The sequence below is a fragment of the Arachis ipaensis genome, chromosome B08, assembly GCF_000816755.2.
Source record: "Arachis ipaensis cultivar K30076 chromosome B08, Araip1.1, whole genome shotgun sequence".
Classification (NCBI taxonomy): domain Eukaryota; kingdom Viridiplantae; phylum Streptophyta; class Magnoliopsida; order Fabales; family Fabaceae; genus Arachis; species Arachis ipaensis.
The window spans coordinates 18,587,146-18,594,461 of record NC_029792.2 but is presented as its reverse complement, the minus strand read 5'-3'; positions in this window follow the sequence as shown (position 1 = coordinate 18,594,461).

The following is a 7,316-nucleotide window of genomic DNA, read 5'->3' as shown; positions in this document are numbered from 1 at the left end:
TCTATCTCAGAATGCCGTTAATAATTGTGATGGAATCAACCACAAACGTGAGTCACAAATATTGAAATCAAATTGAATAAATTGAAATACAAGTATAATTTTATGAAACAATTTGAATATTAACTCATTAGTAGTATTGGGTTTAAAATATATTCATGATCTTTTGTATAAGTGATATTAGGTGTATAATAAAATAAATTATTAAAATTAGTTATTAGTATAAAATATGAATTTAATTTTACACGTGTATTTAATTACGTAATATCACATTAGTAAAAATAATTATTTTTATATTTATTGCATAAATAATCATCTGAAAAAAGTTAAAAAAACGAATGTGATTATACGACTGTGTAAAATATTTTATACTGTCAGTACATCAAAATTAAACTCAAAATATATATTAAAAATAAGTTAAATAACACATAAATTTATACATAATATATAATAATTAATTTTAATGCATAAATAATATTTTTATACGAAGATATATAATGTGATGTTTTTTTAGGAGATCTTCGACGATATGATGGATTATCTTTTAGTAATTTACAGTGAATTAACTTGTTAAGTAATTAAATATTTATTAGTTATTAATATAAAATATATATTAAAAATAAATTAAATTATATAAATATTTACACATAAATATATAATAATTAATTTTAATGCATAAATAATATTTTTATATGAAGATATATAATGTGATGTTTTTTTAGGAGATCTTCGACAATATGATGGATTATCTTTTAGTAATTTACGGTGAATTAACTTGTTTCAAATTCTTAATTTCTAGAATAAAGTACCAAAAAATTGATAACTTTTGAGAATTTTTTTATAGTATTTTTGGATTTGAATAATTCTATCTATTAAAATTTATCATTTATAATGATGAGTTAATTTTAATATTTTTATAATAAATTCGTCAGCATAATAAATTGATAATCTTTTATGATTAATTTTAGTATTTTAATCTAATTTCTAATTAAATAACCTCTTATCTATTAAAGTCGTTTAAAATTATACTAATCTTAAAAAAAATTGTGATCAAGAGTCTAGCTAAAAAATTAATTTTTAATAGTTAATTTTAATTAATTTTTTAAAGTTATTTTTTATTTTTATATTCACAATTTGTCCCTTCATATTTTTTTTTCTTCTTCTTTTCAACATCACTACAGTTTTATCTTTCATTATTATTGGCTATTCCCTGCTATCACTGATCGGTCACCCTAAATTTTTCATAGAGTAAACTGTAAAGGTTAAAAAAGGTAATCACGAAAATAAAAAGAGTAATTATCTAATTCGTCTTTAAAATTTTAGATTTTAAAAGTGAATAGTTTAATTTAAAAAAAATTAATACATAAAAATATTTTTAAGATTTTACTCTGACAGATAAATAAATTTTTAGTTCATTTTTAATGGAATAATTACTCAAATTAGCCCTAAAAATTTAAAATCAGATATTTTAGTCTATAAAAAAATTAATTCACAGATTAATTTCTAATATTTTTTTGTTTGACATAATAATTTTTGACTATTTTTCGGATGACGCACTAAATTTTTTAAGTATCTATTATAAAAAGAATATTAATATGTGGTGTAATTGATACTAATGAATGCGCATTCGATTATTATGATAATTATATCAATATATTTATTTATAATCTTACATAATGCATACACATGTATATAATTAATGTGTAAACCAATTCTTAATAAAAGACATATCTTATTTGGAGTTAGAAAATATTCAACATAATAAAATAAAATGCACAAACAACAAGACATGAAACTAAACAAACCACAATAATATGCTTTTAATTTAATAAAATAGGAGACTTAGTGCATCTCTTTCTGTTAGATTTGAAATTGTGCATGTAGTGAGGATGGTTTAATAATTTAAAAAAATATATAATATATTAGAAATCAAATAGGTTTAACTTAATCTTAAAAGTTAATTTGATTATAATATTTACTAATATTCTTTTTCTAATAAATACTTGAAGAATTTAGTGAGTCATGCCGAAAAATAGACAGAAAACTGTTATATTTGACGAAAAAAATATTGAGGATTGATTTGGGTATTAATTTTTCTTGGGAATTAAAATATCTAATTTTAAAATTCTTGGGAATTAGTTTGGATAGTTACTCCGCCGAAAAATAAACTGAGAACTGATTTGTTTGTTGGAGTAAAATTTTGGTGATATTTTTGTGTATTAATCTTTCTTGAAAACTAAAATGTTCGTTTTTAAAACTCGTGAGAACTAATTTAGGTAATTACTCCTAAAAATATTATAAGACGTTGACTTTTGAAAAAGATTTAAAATATTCAAAGAACTGTTTTGGAATTTTAAAATTTTTTTTAAGAATTATTTTGATATTTTTTAAAGATTTTCAGAGACTATTTTGTACTTCACCTTGAAGATTAATTTATCTAGTTTATACACGTGGACATTTAACAGTCGCATGTACAAGTTAATGTTCGACGTCAGCAATTTTTGCTAATGACTAACGAACAAACCACAATAATATGCTTTTAATTTAATAGAATAGGAGACTTAGTGCATCTCTTTCTGTTAGATTTGGAATTGTGTATGTAGTGAGGATGGTTTAATAATTTAAAAAAATATATAATATATTAGAAATCAAATAGGTTTAACTTAATCTTAAAAGTTAATTTGATTATAATATCTACTAATATTTTTTTTCTAATAAATACTTGAAGAATTTAGTGAGTAATGCCGAAAAATGGACAGAAAACTGTTATATTTGACGAAAAAAAATATTGGGAATTGATTTGGGTATTAATTTTTCTTGGGAATTAAAATATCTAATTTTAAAATTCTTGGAGATTAGTTTGGATAGTTACTCCGTCGAAAAATGAACTGAGAACTGATTTGTTTGTTGGAGTAAAATTTTGGGGATATTTTTGTGTATTAATCTTTCTTGAAAACTAAAATGTTCGTTTTTAAAACTCTTGAGAACTAATTTAGGTAATTACTCATAAAAATATTATAAGACGTTGACTTTTTGGAAAAGATTTAAAATATTCAAAGAACTGTTTTGGAATTTTAAAATTTTTTTAAGAATTATTTTCATATTTTTTAAAGATTTTCAGAGACTATTTTGTACTTCACCTTGAAGATTAATTTGTCTAATTTGTACACGTGGACATTTAACAGTCGCATGTACGAAGATTAATTTGTCTAATTTGTACACGTGGACATTTAACAGTCGCATGTACAAGTTAATGTTCGACGTCAGCAATTTTTGTTAGTGACTAACGGATGAGACTGTATTGTCTAACAAAAACAAATATTGAAAACTATTTTGTGTATTCTAGAATCTAGAGGACAAAAGTATTCAATTTCAAAAATTTCAAGGACTAATTTGAGAAATTAATTTATTTTTATTAATCATAATGATAAAATATTATTAAACATAATAATAACAACTAAATTTAAAAGGTCATTGCATTATGAAGGTCTTTATTTATATACTTAAACTCCTAAGATATTGGCATTAAATAAATTTAGAAAAAATATTTATATGTAAAAAATAATTTTTTGATATAATGATTAATTATAGAGTTAATATTCAAAATGACCCCCAAAATTTGGGAGCAACTTCAAATTGGCTCCTGAAATTCTAATTGACTCAATTTGAACCCCCAATTTTTAAGAAGAGACTCATGTTAGTCCTTTTGTTAACGGCATTCTTACCTTGAACGTTAAGTAACACGTGAGCCTGACACCTAGCCTTATTAAACGATGTCGTTTCTTCCTTGGCGCGTAATATCTCTTCAAACGACATCGTTTTAGCCATTTTGAGGTTAAAATTCAACTACATTTCATCACCAATGATCAAATCACTCAAATAGGGAAACTCTTATTCTTCTTTTTCATTCTCTCGCATGCACCATATTGTGGAAGATCAATGTCGCTGCTATTGTAGGTCGCCGACAAAGCTTGTCGCACGAGTTCTTGTTTGGTAGGACAAGGAAGAAGAATCTGTGCACTACCGTTTGTCATAAAAAGGTTAGTAATTGATGCATGAGCATCTTAACACTTTTCTTGGGCAATTCTTATAGAAAATTTAAAACTTTTGCTTGGTAATTATATGATTCTCAAGACTATTCTATTAGTAGTTTGATTTTCTTAGTTTCACGATTCTTGTAGGAAAATATTAGGAAAAGAGAAGTTAAAGCACACAGAGGAACCAAGAATTGAAGACAAGTGTAGAGAGAATTCGTGGATGCTGTCAACTCTGACCTCTTTACACTCCAACAAGCATAACTTGAGTTGTAGAGGTCCAAATGACGCGATTCTAGCGACATTAAAAAGTTAACTTTTAGAACTTTCCAACAATATATAATAGCCTATGATTACTCTCTAGATTCACGGCGTTAAATACTGCAAAAGTGGCACTAAATGCCAAACCGCTTCCCACTCACCATTCCATGCGGAAGTCTTGGTGCCAAACATGAAAAACTGGCGCTAAACGCTAGACGGGCAACAAAGAGTGCGCGAATTGCAGCAAAAGTGGTGTTTAGCTCCCCTAAACTGGTGCTAAACACCAGCAACCCACCCCAAATCCAATTACATGCTTATATAAAGGAAGCAACGCGCAACTCTAAAGGGGGAACTCTATCTTCCGTCTTTCATTCTTTTTAGCTTTAGATTTTACAAATTAAATTATGATTTTAATTTTTTTGTACTATGGGCAACTAAAACTCCATTGTTAAGGTCAGGAGCTCTATTTATTTTGATAGATTAATATTATTATTCTTCGATTGATTAATATATTGATTTTTATTTAAGAATTGGGTTTCGTTCTTCATCTTAAGGATTAGAGTGTATTGAAAAATAAATCTAATCTAAATTGAATCCCTTAAAATCTTGAAAAAGTTAAATCATTGGAATTAAATCTTGAAACTTTTTTCTCATAATTATTCAATTATCTAGGTTTAATGTGATACGTGACATATAATTGGATTATTTTTGGGTTATTAAAAATTATGTGGTCTTTAAATCATAGTTCGAACTTAATCTTTTAACACAATTAATTGATCAATGGATTGATGGTTAATTAGATTAGAAGAGATTGAATTGCTAAGGAATTGAAATTCAATCATCTAGGGTTTGTCATGAATTAAATCTTTGTATGATCAAAGTAGATTGTAATAATTGTTAATCTTGAAATTTAAATATCTCTGACACCTTAATTATTTTTATCATATTATTTTCTTAACTATTTTTAGTTTGTTCTTATTTAATTTTCTGCTTTCATGTTATTTACTATTGAAACTCTTATTTTTTATTGTCTGACTAGAATAATCAATTGACCATTATTTGCTTAATTCGTTATTTATCCTTGTATTTACCATTCTAACCCTATGAAATCAGATTTGTAATATACTTAATCAGTTTCTTGTTTATCCTTGTATTTATCATTCTATTTTACAAGTTTAATCACAACTTCCAATTTACAGAATTATACAAATTTTTAATATCCTCAGTGAATTTGCAGATTTAGTCACAACTTACAATTTACAAAATCGATTTGTATTAAAAAAACAACTACAAATAAAATAAGAGAAAACTCAAAATATTATTTCATACTTTTAAAATCCTAATTTTAGCTTCTATTGGACTAATTCTCCAACCCACATTCATCTTTCAACGCTCAATGCTATTTTCATTTTTATTTCTCCTAATCATGTCTTCTTCTTTCTCACAATTTGTCCACACAAAAAGTTCACACCATCTCTTCTTAGAAGTCTATCACAACAAGAACTACAAAATAAATTAAGCATGTATTACAAAAAGAATAGATAATTTCAAAAAGGAAGCAATTCAAGAACTTACATTATAGTTTGGACATTCAAAAAATAGTCCCTCTGAATTTGTTTCTATTTCAGAGAGGAGCATCCCACAACTACACTAGTGTAGAACCTTTTCAGCGCTAACTCGATTTGAATTCTGAAATCTTGGCTGATACTTCCCACCATCTTCTCCAACACCCAAACAACAATCTCAAATTGGGAATTTAGTACTTGTTAGAGTTTTATATTCATTAAAAGAGATTAAATTGATTCTAAACTAATTTTTTCATGTCAATAAAATTTTATCAGGCCACTTAATAGGTCCCCGATAATAGAGGCTCACAGAGCCGACCTCCGTCGCGTCCAAGTTCTGGTGTTCTGCGTCGCTGGTATCTGGTCTGCCTACATCTACCAAGGCGTTCTTAAGAAAACTTTAAATTTTTCGTTTTTTTTTTCTTTTCTAAATTTGTTTTTCTTTTTTGGAATGGTTCAGGTCTATGAAGCGGTTCGGTCCAAATGGCGAGAGGTTTGAGCACCTTGCATTTCTGAACTTGGCACAGAATGTGGTTTGTTTGATATGGACTTACATAAGTGAGAAGGTAGAAAAGAGAGAAAAGAATTCAGAAAGGAGAGAGACAAATACCACAATCATCTATCGCTCATAATTCTCCCATTTTCTATTAATAGTGCGTCTTCTGCTACTGCATCTCATACCCTGAACATTCAGACTATGCTTCGTGTGTCCACTTTCTCTAACTAATTCTATTCCCTTATAGTCATTTTACCCCACTATATCATTTTCTCTTTTTGCTATTGCTCCCTTGTTTGTTACACACCGCGGGACAGATGCTGCTGTTACCCAAAAAACCATGATTAGCCAAATTCAGCACATGGTAATATGTGTGTTGAATTATTATTTCACAACGATTCTAGAAATTTTATACTAATGTGATATAAGTATGATTTTTGGGAGTTTGTTAACTGCTTGAATCTTATTATAAGTTATTAGTAAGGTTGGGAGCTCTTTTATCAATTAATTTTACTTAACATATAATCATGACCCGAAGGACGGATCCAGAAATCTAAGGGTGAAGGGGTCGAAAATTAAAATCTTGTGTAGTCAAATATAATGCTATATATTTAATAATAGATATAATTATAATTAATTTTTTGATTAAAAAAATTAATAAATACTTGTCAAATAAAAGAATTATCTCAGTTTTTATAATTTTTTTATAGTTTTACATCTAATAAAATATAAAATTATATATTTTTAAATATTTTGTTAATTAATTTACTTTATTAAGTATTTATGTGACAGTAAGATATATTTTTATTTTTTATATCATTAAAAAATATAACATAAAATAATGTAAGTTAATTGCACTAATAAATTTATTATGTGAATTTAAAATATATTAAAGTATTTTTATATAATAATAGAGATAAAAATTAATTAAAAAAACAATAAAAAAAAACAACTAAATAAAAT